This window comes from Mus caroli, unplaced genomic scaffold (genome assembly GCF_978045245.1).
Source record: "Mus caroli unplaced genomic scaffold, Mus_caroli_1 scaffold_14, whole genome shotgun sequence".
Lineage (NCBI taxonomy): Eukaryota > Metazoa > Chordata > Mammalia > Rodentia > Muridae > Mus > Mus caroli.
In genome coordinates, this window is record NW_028227269.1 from 23,282,299 (window position 1) to 23,300,424 (window position 18,126).

General features: G+C 42.5%; 1 long non-coding RNA gene across 1 annotated transcript in view; it reads left to right on the top strand.

Moving 5' to 3' along the window:
• Nucleotides 1-18,126, top strand: part of LOC115032797 (uncharacterized) — a 76,455-nt gene that overhangs the window by 57,496 nt on the left and 833 nt on the right. Inside the window, exon 3 of the long non-coding RNA XR_003838435.2 lies at nucleotides 16,474-16,686. This is a non-coding gene — a long non-coding RNA (uncharacterized LOC115032797). The remainder of the gene's footprint in view (nucleotides 1-16,473; nucleotides 16,687-18,126) is intronic.

Below are 18,126 nucleotides of genomic sequence, written 5' to 3' on the forward strand. Positions count from 1 at the left end.
AGTTTCATGTGAATTCTAAAGCCATCTTTTCTCTTTTTATGAAAAATAGCAACTATAGTGAGCAAGTTCATCAATTTGAGACTTGAGATCATTGCTCTGCTGCTCTCTATTCCGTGGAGATGGTGTGCATCCTACTGCTGCTGTGATAAAGACCGTGACCCAAGGCAACGGCAGAGGAAAGGGTTGATTTGGCTTAGATGTCTGGATCACAGTCCATCCTGCAGGGAAGCCAAGACAGGAACTTACATAGGGCAGGAACATGGAGGCAATAACAAAAGCAGAGACCCTAGAGCAGCACTGCATACTTATACTTGCTTATCATGGCTTGCTCAGCCTGCTTTTCTGTCACCCAGGACCTTGGGCTAACTCAAGTAGGATGAGCCCTCCCACGTCAGTCATTAGACAAGAAAATGCTTCACAGAAGAGTCTACAGGCCGGTTTGAAGTACTGAGGCATTTTCTCAGTTGAGACTCCCTTGTCCCAGATGACTCTACCTTGTGTCAAGTTGGAACAAAACAAAACAAAACAAAACAAAACAAAACAAAACAAAACAAAACAAAACAAGACCCCCCAAAAACAAAAAGCCAAAAAAAAAAAAATCCAAAACCTAACCAGAACATTTTTTCTCCATTAACGAACATATCTCACTGTGTCTCTTTTTATTAATTGACATATTTCTTGATTTCTTGTATCAGTGCATATGGTTTTTAGCCAATCATCTTTCCTGCTTTGTTAAATCTACACCTAGGTATCTATTAGTTTTTGAGTGGCTAAAAATACTATTGTATTCGTAATCTCACAGCTCACAGTATTCAAATATATATATTTATCTTTGAAATATTTATCTTAGATCATCTTACACCTTGCCAAGTGTTCTGAGTTTAGAAGCCTACCTATTTTGATGGGGGAGATTCCCTGGGATTTCCTATGTAGGTGGTGATGAGGTATGAAGACCAGGACAGTTTTACTTCTTCCTTTCTGATGTATATTTTCTTGCTTCCTTATCTTGCCTTATTGTATCATCTAGAATTTCCCATGGAATCAGGGAGAGTTGGCCTTTTTTGCCTTGCTTGGAATTTCAGAGTGGAAAGAATTCAGCATTTTACCATTAGGGAGAGAGTGAGCTGAAATTTTTTTTTTTTTTTTTTTTGTAGCTGCTCTTTATCAGGATGAAGTTTCCCTTTAGTCCCTATCTTTCTGAGAGATTTTTTACCACGAGTAAGTATTGGTTTTTAGCAAATGATTTTTGAGGGTCAATAGATACAACCCTGGGATTTTATTCATTAGCTTGTTAGCATGCCTGATCAGACTGATTGATTTTCAAGTATTGAGACACTAGTGTGTTCTGGGAACAAAATACTCCATATGGTATGTAACTCCCCTTACTGTTGGATGGATTCTGTTTGTGAACATTTTGTTAAAGGGTGTTACACCTACATTCATGAAGAAGATTTAGCTAAGTGTCTTTTTATTTTCAACTGGTTTTGTCTGATTTAGATATTTGTCAGCATGATAATAGCAACTTTCTAAAATAAGTTAGGAAATCTTTTCTGGAAGAGACTGCAGAACTGGTATTATTCTTTAAGCACTTGGCAAAATTCTCTGAAAAAAAAACTGCCTAGGCCTGGAATTTTCTCATTTGGGAGTTTAAAATGTATACAGTTAAACTTCCTTAATGGTAATGATATTATTCAAATCATATATTGATAAGCATGAGTTTTCATAGTTTGTGCTTGTTGAGAAACTGGTCCATTTAATCTGTTATTGTAGTAGTTTGAATGAGAAACGATACCCCCCCCCCCCAGGATGCGTTTGAAAATTTGGTGCTGTGTGGGCAGGCTGGGGGTTTATAGCCTCCACCCCGTCCCCCCCCCCCCCATCTCTCTCTGTCTCTGTCTGTCTCTCTGTCTGTCTCTGTCTCTCTGTCTCTGTCTGTCTCTCTGTCTGTCTGTCTGTCTGTCTCTCTCTCTCTCTCTCTCTCTCTCTCTCTCTCTCTCTCTCACACACACACACACACACACACACACACACACACACACACACACACACTGCTTCCTGTATGTGGACAGAATGTGGTCAGCCAGCATTTTATTCCCACTGCTGCAACATGCCATGCCTTCAATGCCATGAGAATGCAGGCATCCTTTCTGAAGTTCCTTTGAGTCATGGTATTTTATTACAACCACAGAAAAGTCACTAATGCAACAGTTACACTGTTGTGAATGATTGGTTCTAGCTTCTTTATTATGTGTCTATAGAGATATGCACTGTTCCATTTACCAGTGAGTTCTCTTTTTTCTTATTGCGGATAGTGAGTTTTACTGGCTGTATCAGTTACTTTTTTGTTGCTGTGACAAAATATCTGTCAGAGACAAGCGAGCAGAGGTTTCTGTGACTCACAGATTCAGGGGTTCCGCCCTGCTGGTGGGGAGCATGGTGGCCAGAGAGCCTGCTTTGTGTCAGTAGAAGCCTGTAGAGGAATGTTTCACAAGACTGAACAGGAGGCAGATTCTGGGCCAGCAGACCCCAAAGATTCTATAATCTCCTCAAACAGTGCCATAAGCTGAGAAGTGGTACCTAAACACATGCTGCTGCCAGGAACATTCCCACAGAGGCCATAACCAGCAGTTTTCAAAGTGATGTTTTTGTTTCATTCGTTTTCTCTATTGTCTTGTTTTCAATGCCTTGAGTTTCTGAGAAAGAGTTAGAGAAATCCAGACTACCAGAAAAAGCATCTTTTTGGTCCTGGACGGCATCAGAAAGAATGAGAAAGATAAAAGGTCAAAAAGAAGAGTTGCACCTTCTGGTGGACACAGCAAGGTGGACAGATCTGGTGGACGTCATGGAGGCTTGGCTCATAAGGACTTTACTAGGGGCGGGAATCCTGGGAAGCAAAGGAACAGTATTTCACTAAAGGGCTTAAGGTTGTCAGCCTCCCAAGGGTGTGGGCCCTTGGCCAGAGGGTTTTGCAGCCCAGTGTTAGTTCTCCATCAAGGCCAGAGATTTTTGTCTTGACCAGAAGAAACTAGTTTTCTCTTGTTGCTTCTGCACTAGTTTCAAACATTGGGTACTATAGTATAGTATTGATTTAGCTGTTCTCCACAAAGTTTTGTTTGATTTATACATAGGTTTCCAATTACTGTACCAGGTAATGTTACATTCTTTTTTATTTAACTGTCTAGTATACTTTAAAAATCTTAGGGAGGGAAAATGCATTTCTTCTATATATTTCAGTTTTCCTTATTTTAGAATTATCTTCTTCTATAGAAAAAGACTCATAGCTCTTTTTAGAACTGGCCAATGTCTACTTGAGACAAAACCCACATCTGTGGAACTTCATGTGCTGGGTGAATATTTCCCTTGTCTTAATGTCACTTATATCAATGTGGCTAAATAACAAACATGAGCAATTGAAAGCAGAGAAAGAGTTAATTAAGCTCATAGTTATAGAGGTTTCAGCTGCTAGTGAGTTGGCTCAGTCACTCGGAACCTAAGACAAGGTAGGCTACTGTGGTATCAATCTGCAGCAAAAGATGCTCACTTCCACTTAACCAGAGTGGAGGAGGGTAGCAAAGGGTGTCAGAAGGGACCAGGGTTGGGGACATAACCCCAGTGACTTACTTCCTTCAACTAGGCTCCCCTCTCCTGAGATTTCTTTCTTTTTATTTTCTTTTTTTTTTAATTAGGTATTTTCTTCATTTACATTTCCAGTGCTATCCCAAAAGTTCCCCATACCCCCCCACTCCCCTACCCACCCACTTCCACTTATTGGCCCTGGTGTTCCCCTGTACTGAGGCATATAAAGTTTGCACGACCAATGGGCCTCTCTTTCCACTGATGGCCGACTAGGCAATCTTCTGATACATATGCAGGCTGAAACACGAGCTCCAGGGGGTACTGGTTAGTTCATATTGTTGTTCCACCTATAGGGTTGCAGAACCCTTTAGCTCCTTGGGTATTTTCTCTAGCTCTTCCATTCGGGGTCCTGTGATCCATCCAATAGCTGACTGTGAGCATCCACTTCTGTGTTTGCTAGTCCCCGACATAGTCTCACAAGTGACAGCTATATCAGGGTCCTTTCAGCAAAACCTTGCTAGTGTATGCAATGGTGTCAGGGTTTGGAGGCTGATTATGGGATGGATCTCCGGATATCGTAGTCCCTAGATGGTCTGTCCTTTCATCTCAGCTCCAAACTTTGTCTCTGTAACTCCTTCCATGGGTGTTTTGTTCCCAATTCTAAGAAGGGGCACAGTGTCCACACTTTGGTCTTCGTTCTTCTTGAGTTTCATGTGTTTTGCAAATTATATATCTTGGGTATTCTAAGTTTCTGGGCTAATATCCACTTATCAGTGAGTATATATCATGTGAGTTCTTTTGTGATTGTTTTACCTCACTCAGGATGATGCCCTCCAGGTCCATCCATTTGCCTAGGAATTTCATAAATTCATTCATTTTAATAGCTGAGTTGTACTCCATTGTGTAAATGTACCACATTTTCTGTATCCATTCCTCTGTTGAGGGGCATCTGGGTTCTTTCCAGCTTCTGGCTATTATAAATAAGGCTGCTATGAACATAGTGGAGCATGTGTCCTTCTTACCGGTTGGAACATCTTCTGGATATATGCCCAGGAGAGGTATTGCTGGATCCTCCGGTAGCACTATGTCCAATTTTCTGAGCAACTTCCAGACTGATTTCCAGAGTTGTTGTACAAGCTTGCAATCCCACCAATGGAGGAGTGTTCCTCTTTCTCCACATCCTTGCCAGTATCTGCTGTCACCTGAATTTTTGATCTTAGCCATTCTGACTGGTGTGAGATGGAATCTCAGGGTTGTTTTGATTTGCATTACCCTGATGATTAAGGATGCTGAACATTTTTTCAGTTACTTCTCAGCCATTCCGTATTCCTCAGGTGAGAATTCTTTGTTTAGCTCTGAGCCCCATTTCTTAATGGGGTTTGTGATTTTCTGGAGTCCACCTTCTTGAGTTCTTTATATATATTGGATATTAGTCCCCTATCTGATTTAGGATAGGTAAAGATCCTTTCTCAATCTGTTGGTGGCCTTTTTGTCTTAATGATGGTGTCTTTTGCCTTAAAGAAGCTTTGCAATTTTATGAGGTCCCATTTGTCGATTCTTGATCTTACAGCACAAGCTATTGCTGTTCTATTCAGGAAATTTTCCCCTGTGCCTAAATCTTCAAGCCTTTTCCCCACTTTCTCCTCTATAAGTTTCAGTGTCTCTGGTTTTATGTGTAGTTCCTTGATCCACTTAGATTTGACCTTAGTACAAGGAGATAGAAATGGATCGATTCACATTCTTCTACATGTTAATCGCCAGTTGTGCCAGCACCATTTGTTGAAAATGCTGTCTTTTTTTCACTGGATGGTTTTAGCTCCCTTGTCAAAGATCAAGTGACCATAGGTGTGTGGGTTCATTTCTGGGTCTTCAATTCTATTCCATTAGTCTACTTGTCTGTCGCTATATGCAGTACTATGCAGTTTTTATCACAATTGCTCTGTAGTACAGCTTTAGGTCAGGCATGGTGATTCCACCAGAGGTTTTTTTATCCTTGTGAAGAGTTTTTGCTATCCTAGGTTTTTTATTATTCCAGATGAATTTGCAGATTGCCCTTTCTAATTCATTGAAGAATTGAGTTGGAATTTTGATGGGGATTGCATTGAATCTGTAGATTGCTTTTGGCAAGATAGCCATTTTTACTATATTGATCCTGCCAATCCATGAGCATGGGAGATCTTTCCATCTTCTGAGATCTTTAATTTCTTTCTTCAGAGACTTGAAGTTCTTATCATACAGATCTTTCACTACCTTAGTTAGAGTCATGCCAAGGTATTTTATATTATTTGTGACTATTGAGAAGGGTTTTGTTTCCCTAATTTCTTTCTCAGCCTGTTTATCCTTTGTGTAGAGAAAGGCCATTGACTTGTTTGAGTTAATTTTATATCCAGCTACTTCACCGAAGCTGTTTATCAGGTTTAGGAGTTCTCTGGTGGAATGATATGATCTCCTGAGATTTCTAACTTCTCCCAAAATAGCACCATCAGGTAACAGCCAAGAAAACATAGGAGCTTATGAGGGAAACTTTCAAATTGAAACACTAAAAATTAATTAATTAATTCCATGAGCATTCACTCTATGCATGCTTGATTGATGTGTGTTGTTACGTACTGAGCAAAATGATCCTCAAACTGAGAAGAGATGGAATATAGACGATGCGTATGTCAAGCACTCTCATCACCGATATGGATTAGGCTGGGTTACATGCCAGGAGCTCTGTTCAGCCTTGTCCGTGAACTGCCCTGCTGATCCATACTATAGATCGTGTAGTAGAGAATGGGGCACTGCAAACATACTGCTCCTTTAATGTGCCTTGGGTTCTTTGTGGTATCTGACTCCAGAACTTGGGCTCTTAGTACCTGTGCCACAGAAGACAGTGGAATGTAATGAAAAGAAGTGCCCAGTTCTCTGAAAAAGAGGCAGGGTGTTGCCGGGGTGGGGCGTGTTATAAGGTGGTGCCTAGAGAAAAGGAACGGGAAGTCCACTATTCTTGAGACAGACTTTTGGCCTTGCTCATGAATATATTGCTGAAAAATAAGAAAATGCCAAACTAAATAGCTCTACACATTATAAAAAGAGGGGAGGAAGGGAGTGGGAGGGAGTAGCCAGGAAACAAGACTGACTGTGGGAGATAAGAGAGCAGTCAGTGGAATGAGGAGCTCTCCCTCGCGCTTTTCACGACTTCAGCTCACAGACATATGCTCCGCAGTCTCCTCTCTCTCCCTTTGCCAAGAGCCCCGCCTTCGCCCGCTGGCCTTCAGCAGCTGCTCTCCCCTGATAGGCGCCCATCAGCGTTACCCAGCCTCACTCTGGTTACTTCCGGTGCACACCTTGACCCTGGACTGTCTAGATCCCTCCCTCCGCTGTAAATGGTAATAGAAATAGCTATCATCCTTCAGATTCCTGGTCCTAATTTTGGCAAAGCAATTCTTTAAGTGCTTCAAGTGTTAAAGGATTAACCCTTTCCTTCCAGTCCTAATTTTATGACTACCAATGACAACCTTGACGCCTAGTGTGTTGCCAAGTGTAAAACACATGCCAGGAATTGGGGGTGGAGCTCAGTTCGGAGAGTGCTTGCCTAATGTTCACAGAGCTTTGGGCTCTATCCTCAGCACCTTAGGGACCAGGCCTGGGGCACTTACCTGTAAATCCTAGCACTCAGGAGACAGAAGCAGTCATCCCTGGCAGTAAGTTTGAGGTGAGCATGGATTACATCTTGTCTAAAAAACAAAAACACTAAAGTAAATGTTTTTATGGTTTAAAGTGCATCCCTCCCCACCCCAAACAAATAAGATAGGGTAGAGAAACAGAGATCCTGATGCTCTGAACCTTGGTACCTTAGGTTTTGACCTTAGAGATGGTCTTTCCAGAAGGTCTCCCAGAGAGGATGAGGTCATTAGGTTGGGCACCGAATGACTAAGAGCAGTAAGAAGGGAACAACAACACAGAGGGTACTATGTGGGCATGCAATTAGAGTCCAGCTGGGCTTCTCTAGGCATGGGCTACCCAAGATGCCCAGAGAGGAGACCACAGAAGCTAGAGCCCAGCAGCTCGGATCCTGGCTCCCAGGAGGAAAAGTGGCTGCCCAGCCATATGTGGTACAGACTCCCACCATAGAAAATGAAACACTTCTCTACGCTTTTAGTTACAAAGGCCCAAGCAAAAATACACAGTAAGTATCTAGAGCCTACAGAAAGGAAAATGTGCCTTTCCTGTGAGTTCCCAGACCCGTTGCTGGCCTCTGCGATGGTTCTTTATATATGCCATGCGATTCACTTTGTTTATTTGTTTCACTTTCATAAATGATGGAAATTCAAAACTAAGAGTGTGATTCTTGGATGTCCTATCTTCCTATATTAAAAAATAATCCCTGCGAGTCTTTGATGGGAGAGAGAAGGAAGGAGGTTGCTTGTGTCACCAGGGACTGCATGTGATGTTAGGTCCATCTTTAAGAACTCTGAAGGCTCATCTCTGAGAGCTAGCATTCAGTCATCGGAGGAAGTTCGAGTCATCATGCACTCTCGAGGAGTTTGTCACGCACGGATTGGTACCTGGCAGGCTCCGTCTTTCCTAGGATTTCTGCCACCAACTGTCACTACATCGTTTTCAATTTGCACATCCCCATCAGTGCCAAGCTTGAAGTACCTTTGTGCGACTTGTAATTACAGAAATGCTCCCACGGCCCCTCCCCAAGTCCCCAGAGGCTAAATTTGCACATGTTGACAAAGTAATTCCTTGATTTTGTTTTCTGAAGGAGCACTGTTGTAAACAGCCAGTCAGTGTCAGAAACAAGTGGTGTTTCCTTCTCTACAGCTTAATTGTTCTCTTGATTTCCAGGTTCTCCAGCTCCTATGAAATATGGCGTTTTCCAGTGTCTTGTATGTAAATAAAGTTATGAGAATATTACACAGGTTTAAAAGCTCAAGACATATGACAAATGGAGGCTTCTCAGGTTCTCCCTGGGGGTCCTGATGGTGGTCCCAGGCCACCACCTGGCTCCTGACTGTCCTATGTCTTTTCAGGTCTTCCTCCTGGATGTTTGTTAGTTTTATTCTTCTGACTTCAACCTTTGGCAGGAAAAGCACACAAAGGATCCATACCATCGTCGAAAACAACCAAACAGGATCTTTCCTCCAGCCTCCTGCTCAGAGGAGACCCCAGGATCTCACTTCTTTCCGTGTATAAACCTTCACAACCTTCCTACGCCACATTTTCTGGTTCTCAGGGTTTGTTTACCCTGGTTTTCTCTGTACTCCACTCCCCTGCACAGATTCCAACTCAAGTGGCCATCATTTTCCTATGATTCAGGTTAGGATGTTGTTTAGGTCTTACTTTTCTTGACTTTGGAGCAGCTAGTGCCGGTCTGGAGCCTGGTAGGCAAAGAGGAGCGGGAGGGCAGGGGTAGACTGCTCTACTGGTACTCTGCCAGTGGCGTTCATTCCCACAGTTCTGTCCTCCCCATACCCCCTATCATTCAGCCAGCATCTTTCTCCCGCACTGGTGGTTGTGTTAAGACTAACACCCATGCTGTGCCCTATCCCCCCATCATCTTTACTCACCTAGTTGGAAGTGGAGGTAAGAAGATCCAAAGACACTCCTTTCAGCCAGGAAGACGAGTTCCTCAGGCTGCCTCTCCTGCCTACTCTGCAGAAGTTAGTGCTTTATCTTCACTTGTATTTTTCTAGCATGTTCAGTGACTAACACATAGATTAAGCCAGAAGTTGCCCCTCCTTTTTTTTTCTACAAAGGGATAGATCATAGATATTTCAGCTTCTGTAGGCCTTTGGGTATCTGTTTCCTGTAGTCAGCTCTGCTGTAGTATGACAGCAGCCATGGTCCCATGTGGGAGTGAGTGATGCTATAGTTTTCAGATCATAAGGCTGATAGAATCCAGCCAGAGAATACAAACTTGTCCATAGAACAAACAAACTTTGTGTTTTGATAAATCTCTTTAAAAAAAAACAGAAAATGAATCCAGCATATTATTATTGCTTTCCTAGGAGATCAACAGTAGCTGTGTGTTGATTTGTCTGACGTCCTCTGGTCCTGGAATGAGCTGGGTTTCAATTTGATCAGCACATTGACACCTCACCTCTAAGGACTGGTGTTCCTTTTTAATCCTGCACACAGGTTCCTTACATGCCAAAGGGGCTCTCAAAGCTGCAGACTTACTATTGGGACTGCTCATTTTTAAAGGCTGTTTTCTCTCTCAGAAGATTTTTTTTTTTTGATGTCAACATAAATAGCATTTGACATTTCACAATAGAGTTAGCAATAACCACCCAGTAGAGGGTGGGCAGGAGAGGCAGCTGGACGTGTGGAGGAGGTCTGGTCTGTGGGATCCCATGGTTACTATTCTTTGTGGAATAAGGATAGTGGTAGCAATCACTTCATCTTTGGCTCCATTTAATCTCCAACAGGGAAGATGTGATCTATCACCTCACAGACCACAGCAGAATCTCCAGCACTGGAGAGGACTACAGGGTGCTCCCTAGAGGCAGTCTGACAGGAGTGTCCATCCATACACCTAGCTACCCAGTGTGACCTATTGCCACTTGCTGCCATAGGTGGGCTATGCCTGTGTTCATTGCTGTAGAATTAAGGGGAAATCCTGGCACGCACCCAGCTCTCTGACAGTGCAAGTAGAAGATTTGATCAAAGTGAAGGGGATCCTGGCTCTGCCTCAGCTGAGGTCCCTTATTTACAAGCAGCTGGAACTTGCTCCCACCTCTGGATGCGACACAGAAGGATACCACAATGAATGCACATTTATATACGTTGCCTGGAGTGTGGGAAATCAGAAGAGAGACTTTCAGAGAGTAAGAACTTACACATTATGTCCTCTACAGGCATTTCAGGCTATTTGGCTAAAACCCTTCCGTGTATAGGGATGTATAGCTTGGATTTAACCCCAAAGAAAATCTTTTATATCCAAAATTAAACAATGTGTAGGGCGGAAGAAGTTTTTGGAGATTTTCATAGTCTAATTTCTTGAAGGAGTTTCATGCTTTATTTTTTAGTCACTTCAAAACGTATCACAAGCTTATGAATTCTACCTTGGATCTCCCATTCTACCATCTGGGACACGAATGGGACTGGAGGGGCCCCAGTGTGACATTTCTGGGTATTTTCTAAGTTGTTTTTTGTTGTGCACTTGGTGAGATATGGAGGAAGCATATGTAGGGGTAGTGACTCATCTCCAGGGAAGGTTTCTGGGGATGAGATGCCTTCAGTTGTAATTTCCCAGTGGTAACCTGCCGATGCTTTCGCAAAGGAAACAGTCTTTGTTCTATTTCAGACTTTCAGATGAGCGACCCAAGAGCAGCTTTCTGAGTTCAAGTTCCTCTCTCACTTTGGCTTTGTATCACTATCACCGAACCCCCAACATCCCTGGGCCTTATTCATCAGTGTATCACCCTATTCAGGTAGCCGGCAAGTGACATTCAGTTTAACACAACTCAGTTAGTATTTTAGGCGTGTCCAAGTGAAAGGATGGTATTAAATCAGGAAGCATGTGCCAACAAATAGATGGCCACATGTGTCTTAGTGATGACAAAGGTAAATATTTAGGCAGCACATGCTGTTGATGATAGGAACTAACTTTGTGGGAGGTTAAGGACAAGTGTGTGTACTTCAGGCTTTGATATATAGGCATCATTCAGAAACCAGCCTTAATCTACTAAATGGTAAAAGGGCCCATGCACCCTTGCTTTAGAGAGTCCATCCTTCTTGTTTGGCTTCAAAGCTCCAAAGACAGGAATGCGTTTGAAATGTAGATTTCTTCCACAACAAAATGAGAATGTGAGAAGCTTACACTTCTCCTTAGGTGGCAATCTTAAGCATTTATTTTACACCCATAGCATGAGAAATGATGAAGTGTGAGAAATTGTTTGTTTAGCTTAAAATTTTTGTACTTACTTATTTACAGGTATCTGTGCATGTGTACATTTGCATATGAGTATGCACATGCATGTGTATTTATGCATGTGCATTTACTTGCATACATGTGCATGTGTGTGTATGTGTTTGTGCAGAGGACAACTTGCAGAAGTTGGTTTTATTAAGTGGGTTCTAGGAATTGAACTCAGCTGGTCAGTATTGACAGCAAGGACCCGCTGAGTCTTCTCCCAGGCCCTAGTTTAACTGCAATCCACTACAAAGTTTGTGTTGGTAAAGTTTTGTCAACTTTACACAAGTTTGAGTCATCAGAGAAAGGGAGTCTCAGTTGAAGACTTGCCTTCATCAGGCTGACCTGTGAGCAGGTATGGAATATTTTTCTTGATTAATAACTGATGTGGGAGGAGTCAGCCCGCTGTGAGCAGTGTCATCCATGGGCCAGGGCCATGGAGTGAATTAGAAAGCAGGCTGAGCAAGCCACAGGGAGCAAGAGAGTAAGTAGTACTCCTCCATGGCCTCTGCATCAGCTCCTGCCTTGAATCTTTGTCCTGATTTTCCTCATTAATGGACTATGACAAAAAAAAAAGTGCAATCCAAATTAGACCCTTTTCTCTCCTTTTGGTCAGAATGATTTATCGTAGTAGGAGAAAGCAAACCGGAGCAATGTTCCTAGTCAGGAGTGTTAATGCTACATGGTTCAAGAAAAACCACCAGGATGGAAGCAAACATGCACTCTAATCCTCGTCTCAAAAATCTATCTTCAATGGCAGGCTGAGTCATGTGAAATGGCTATTTTTGTATGTTAAAATTGTTCGAAAGCAGCAATTCCACTTGGTTCAAAATACCAACTGGCACTGGCTCAATGGACAAGAGAAATTATATATGAAATATATATAGGTGCATAGATACGTGTGTGTATGTGTGTGTGCATGGGGATGGGGGACAAAGAGACAGACAGATAGACACACACACACAGAGTGAGAGAGAGAGACAGAGACGGAGACAGAGACAGAGACAGAGACAGAGACAGACTTAGCAAGCATTCTGAATGGTGACTATAGGAATTAGATTTTATTTTTTCCTCACTTCTATCTCTAGAATGGGTGCTCCCCAGTACCCACTCTTAATGCTATACAAGTTCAGCCTTTTACAGTGAGGAGCCACCGGCAGCTAATGCGCACTTACATGAGCTGTTAGAAAGTTTGAGGACTTTGGGGCTCTGCTTTCCTTCGCTCTTTAGAAATATCCAGATTTGGTGAGAAGAACCCATTTCCTTTCCTTTCTGGCTAAAGTCCATCCCCATAGCTAAGTCTCAATAGAGCCTTGCGCACATGAGGAGCTGGTACAAGTAGGCATCCAAACCTGTTTGTGAATGGTTTCCATAGTGAATGCATGGGGGGAGATGACTAATGATTGCTTACTGATGTTCTGCGGTGCTGCAGATTTCCCTTCAGTGAAACTGATAGGCTTGTTCTCTGAAAGGCAGGTGGCTGCATTAAGTAGCCGTGCAACTTGTGGAGTGAGGAGCAAGGTCAGGTTCACAGAAAAAGAGAAGCAGGGGACAGAAAGGAATAAAAAGGGGAATGAAAAAGATGCTGGTTTGTTGAGAGGTGCCTTCCAGAGTCTCCTGAGTCAGCACCAAGACTCTTAGGAAAACGTTTTCTATTGTTAAAGAAATCAATCGAAAAGTTTATTGTATTTGAGTCCAAAGATGGTCCAGAATTTTCTAATGCACCATGTGTAAGGTATATATATATATATATATATATATATATATATATATATATGTGTGTGTGTGTGTGTGTGTGTGTGTGTGTGTGTGTGTGTGTGTGTCAAAGAACAGGAAACCAGCTGATTGGCTCCAGTTGGCAAATTGGCATTTGCCTCACGTGGCCATGGAGGGATCTTTTAGCCGTTAGTGATTGGATATATCTCAATTTGCATGATTGGCAGGGGCTCAACTCTGCTACAAGAGTATACTCTTCAGTTAGGTTGCAATTTGCTTGTGCACTTAATTAGGTTACAGCTTACTACACACAGGGATGGTTTCGGGTCAAATTTTCATACCCAAGTACCAAAACAGAGGCCTAACTTTTCAAGCTTGATGGACATTGCCAAAAGCCTTCCAGGCCCTTTCCTGCACAGGCTACTGATAAGCATCTTGGCATTCAGGATAGGTGGTGGTTCTCCACCTGGTCCCAGAATGTGGTTTTGTAGCCTTAACAGACTTAAATATATGACTGTTCCTGTACACTTAAACAGGAACATTCAAGAATCAAAATCTCCTTGCTTTCCAGCCTGGTAGTGATGTTTAAAACGCCCCGTTTCTCTCTCAATGCCTATTCCCCTCCACAGTAGGAGGAGAGAGAACCTTAACCATGGAAAGACCTCAGTCCTCTTTGGGGCAAATGGCTTTTAAACCGCTCCCAAGGGGAGCCATTGATCATCCCGGCTGACAGGATCTGGCCTATTATTTCCATGCTTTAAGCGACGCAGGCTGGCTCCCATGGTTCTCAGCCTCTAAGTAGAGCTGGTGAAATTAACTTGAATGACCTAATTCCCACCTTCCAGTCCACCCCTTCATATGCACTGTGCAAAGGGCAAAACAGAAGCGAAATGGGAAAGATTAACAAGGACTGTGCCAGCCCTTCTAGGAGAAGCCATTGTTTCTCTGCATCTGGGGGGAAAACTACACTATTTGGCAGTGTGGGGGGCCCCCAGGCACCGGCTGGTGCTAATGAGCAATGTGGTTGCTGAGCGGAGCTGTTGCCCTGGACCCGCCCTGTCTACCCTGGTTGACAGGTGCTGAGGGGAGGGGCAGGCCACAGCTGCTGGGGCAGGAATCCCATTATCCTTTGCTGCGCATTGATTCACCCTGTGGGGACATTTCCTCTCTGGCTGTGCTAATTTGCCTGGTTCTGGGAGCACACAGTGTCTGAGGTGAGCAGGGCTGGGCTCAGCCTTGGGTCTGCAGAGGTTTTGTCTGACAGGACACAGGCGGCCAGAAAGGGACAAGGTCTGGAGCGTTAGCTGTGCCCTGATACAATTATTTGAGGTACATAGCAAATTAATGACACAATGTATGTTTTGAAAGAGTAGGGTTTTTTTATTTTTGATTTTTCTTGATGTGTTTTGCATTCATAGATGGTAATTCTTATTTTAAAACTCGATGTTTTTGCACAGAAGATTCAGGAAGGAATCCAACAGTTGGAATCTTGGCTCTCTACATCCATCTTTAAATGTTCACTTTCCTCTGAGCTTACCATCAAGCCTTCTGGGACACTTTAGGAGTTAATATACTAAGCCTCTTGCCTGAGATGGTATGCAATGGTTTTCTAGTTTGTGTTGAAAGGCAATAATGGGTGTTGAATTTATTATAGTTAAGATTATTAACCATCGTTTGCTTAGGTGTCTGATGCTAGAGGCAAGTCAGGCTCACCACCTTTGTGTGAATCAAACTTTGGACCTCATGAATAAGCAAGCATCTTAAATGCAGTGTGAGCTATCTCCCTAGCCTCCTTTTGGGTATATTTCAAGCCACGTTTAAATATATATCTGACCAATCAGTTCAGTTCTCCAATTGCTGTGATTTTTTCTAGCTTACATGTGTTTGCTTGTGATAGGGGGATTTAACAGGGATTTACTTCAGAAAGGACACTATTCATAGATTGCTTTTGTTTTCTAGCTGCATTCTGCTGTTTCTGTGTGAGCGTGATTACCCTCAGCATTGTGTAACCTCCTTCCTGAAGAAAGGTGAGGAGAGGCAGTTCTGAGACTTGAGATAGTGTTGAGCTGACATACTCAGAGCTCTCTGGAGACAAGGTACTTACCTGTCTGCACCGTTTATTAAAGGATTAAATTAGGAAAGGTAGAAGACAAGCTAGAAGCAGGATGAGGAAGTCAGAATGTATGTGTGTCTGTGTTTCTACATGCATCCACACACACATCTTTGTGTGTGTATTCTTATGTGCACATGTGCATGCACGTTTGTGAGTGCATGTGTGTTCCTATGAGCATGCACGCATGCATGTTTGTGTATGTGTTCCTATGGGCAAACATGCATGTACATTTGTGTATGTGTGTTTGTGTATGATGGAAAGAGAAAAAGAGAGAAAGGGAGAGAGAGGGGGAGAAAGAAGCAGAGACAGAGATAGACAGAGACAGAAAGAGAATGCATATATTTGTGCATGCCTATGGAAGCCAATGTTAGATATCTCCATTTCTCTGTACATTATTATTATTATTTTTATTATTATTTATTTTTTGGTTTTTTGAGACAGGGTTATTTTGAGATAGGATCTCTCATTAAAATTATAGCTCACTGAATTTCTTAGACTGGTTGACCAGCAAGCCCCAGGATTCTCCTGTATCTGCCTCTTCAATGCTGGGATTAGGGATCACTGTGCCTGGGGATTTTACATGGTGCAACAGATCCAAACATAGGTTCTCATGCTTGAATGTCAAGTACCTCACTGACTGAGTCATAGGCAAGCCTCCTGTTTTATTTTTATTTCTTTATTTTGAGACAACATCTCATGTATCCCAGGCTGGCCTTGAAATCACTATATAGCCAAGAGGATGGCTTTGAACTCGGCTGAACCTCCTGTCTCTGCCTTTCTAGTACTGGGGTTAGATGGATGTGCTACCATATCCAGCATCTCTAGTGCTTGATCGAACTCAGGGCTTTGTGTATGCCTGGCAAGAATTTAAACTTATATTTAAATTCTTTTTTGACATTTTAAGGAAAGATGAAATCTACAGATTGAAAGATTATTCTAGGTCTCAGAGCATAACTACTCTAACAGAAGTTACTGGAGACAATTCTATGACAGTTGTCTGGGGTGGCACGTGTGCATGTGGTGGGGCTGGGGGGTGTTGGGGAGAAAAAAAACAGGGCATCCCCAGACCTTTGCACAGCTCTCATTGGAAGACAATGCTAGAAGTTCTTAGAGCAAGAATTGCAACCCAAAATATTTACAAGCAGTCTAACTTCTATCCAAGTGCAGAGAGAGCAGATCCAAGAACGAAGAGAACACACTCAGCCCTGGTCCTTCCAGAAATACAAAGAGAAAACAAAACCAAGAAGCCAGGCAAACAAACACAAAACAAAGAAACAGAACCAGCTCTGGAGAGAACAAACATTGGGGAAAGAGTAACCTGAGGATCCTTCCATCAAGGGGAAGAGAGAGAAAAGACAAGGGACCAAGATAGAAGGTAAGAAGAGGAAGAGGAGGGTAGGAAGAAAGGGAGGGAGGAGGGGAGGGAGGGAAGAAGGGAGGGAGGGAGGAAGGAAGAAAGGAGAACAGAGAACAAAGGGAGGATTGGTAATATTGAATTCCCTAGAGGAGATGTGGTGATCAAAAAGTATTATGTAAATGCCATAAAGCATGTAAGATAAGTAACAAACAAACACACACACACACACACACACACACCTCAGAACTTAAATGCAGTGAGATGGACATAATTAAGAAACACATCCAAACCAAGAGAATCTGAAAGGATAGCTGTAACAGACAGGGTGGTGATGGGATACAAATAAAAATAAGGAGCTGTTAAGCTTATATTCTACAAGTTTTTGCAAAATATGAAAGTACTGCCACTAGAGAGGTGGCTCAGCAGATAAAAACTCTGACTGTCCAAGCTTGATGACCTAGGTTCAATCCCTAGGTAAAAATTTTATCTGTGACCCCAGCAGTTCTATGACAAGGGAGGTGGAGACAGGAGAACTGACTAGAATCTCATGGACCAGTTAGCCTAGAGCATATAGCACAGAGGCATAAATGAGATGCACTTTGACTCAGCAAGATGGAAAGTGAGAAATAACTCCTCAAAATTGTCCTTTGACTTCCATACACACATGCTGCAGCATATAAGTGCCCTGCCTCCCCACATCAATTTAAAAAGTACTAAATGGAAATGATCACCACACCATGGTAAAATCTACCATGCAGGTTAACATGTCAACATTAGCTAAATAAAAAGAAACCTACCCTTCCTCCTGCCCATCCACCCATCCACCATCCATCCATCCATCCATCCATCCATCCATCCATCCATCCATCCACCCATCCATCCATCCACCCATCTATCCATCCATCCATCCATCCATCCATCCATCCATCCATCCATCCACCCATCTACCCATCCATTCATCCATCCATCCATCCATCCACCCATCCATCCATCCATCCCTTCTTTCCTTCTTGGCACCAAAGGCTCTTACTATGTACCTCAAGTAGAGCTTAAACTGATGCTATTTATGCCTCAGCCCGAAAGCTAGGATGACAGTTATATGGTACCACGTCCATCATCTACAGGTATATTTTAATTGAGTTTCTCAGCTTGCACTGTAGCAAGTAATTGAAATCAACCTAATTGCCCACCAAAAGATCAACCAACAATACAAATTTGGTATATATGTGAATATGAATACTATTTTGCATTAAAGGAAAATGAAATAAATTTTTAGGAAAATAAATGGAGTTAAAATATATATTGTTAAGTAATGTCATACAGTCTCTGAAAAAAATGTTCTCCCTCATATGTAGAATGTAGCCAATAATATATGTATATATGCAAACACATGTACATATAGGTACAGTGTAACATATGAAAAAGAGAATAAGAATGGCTAAATGGGATGAAGAATGA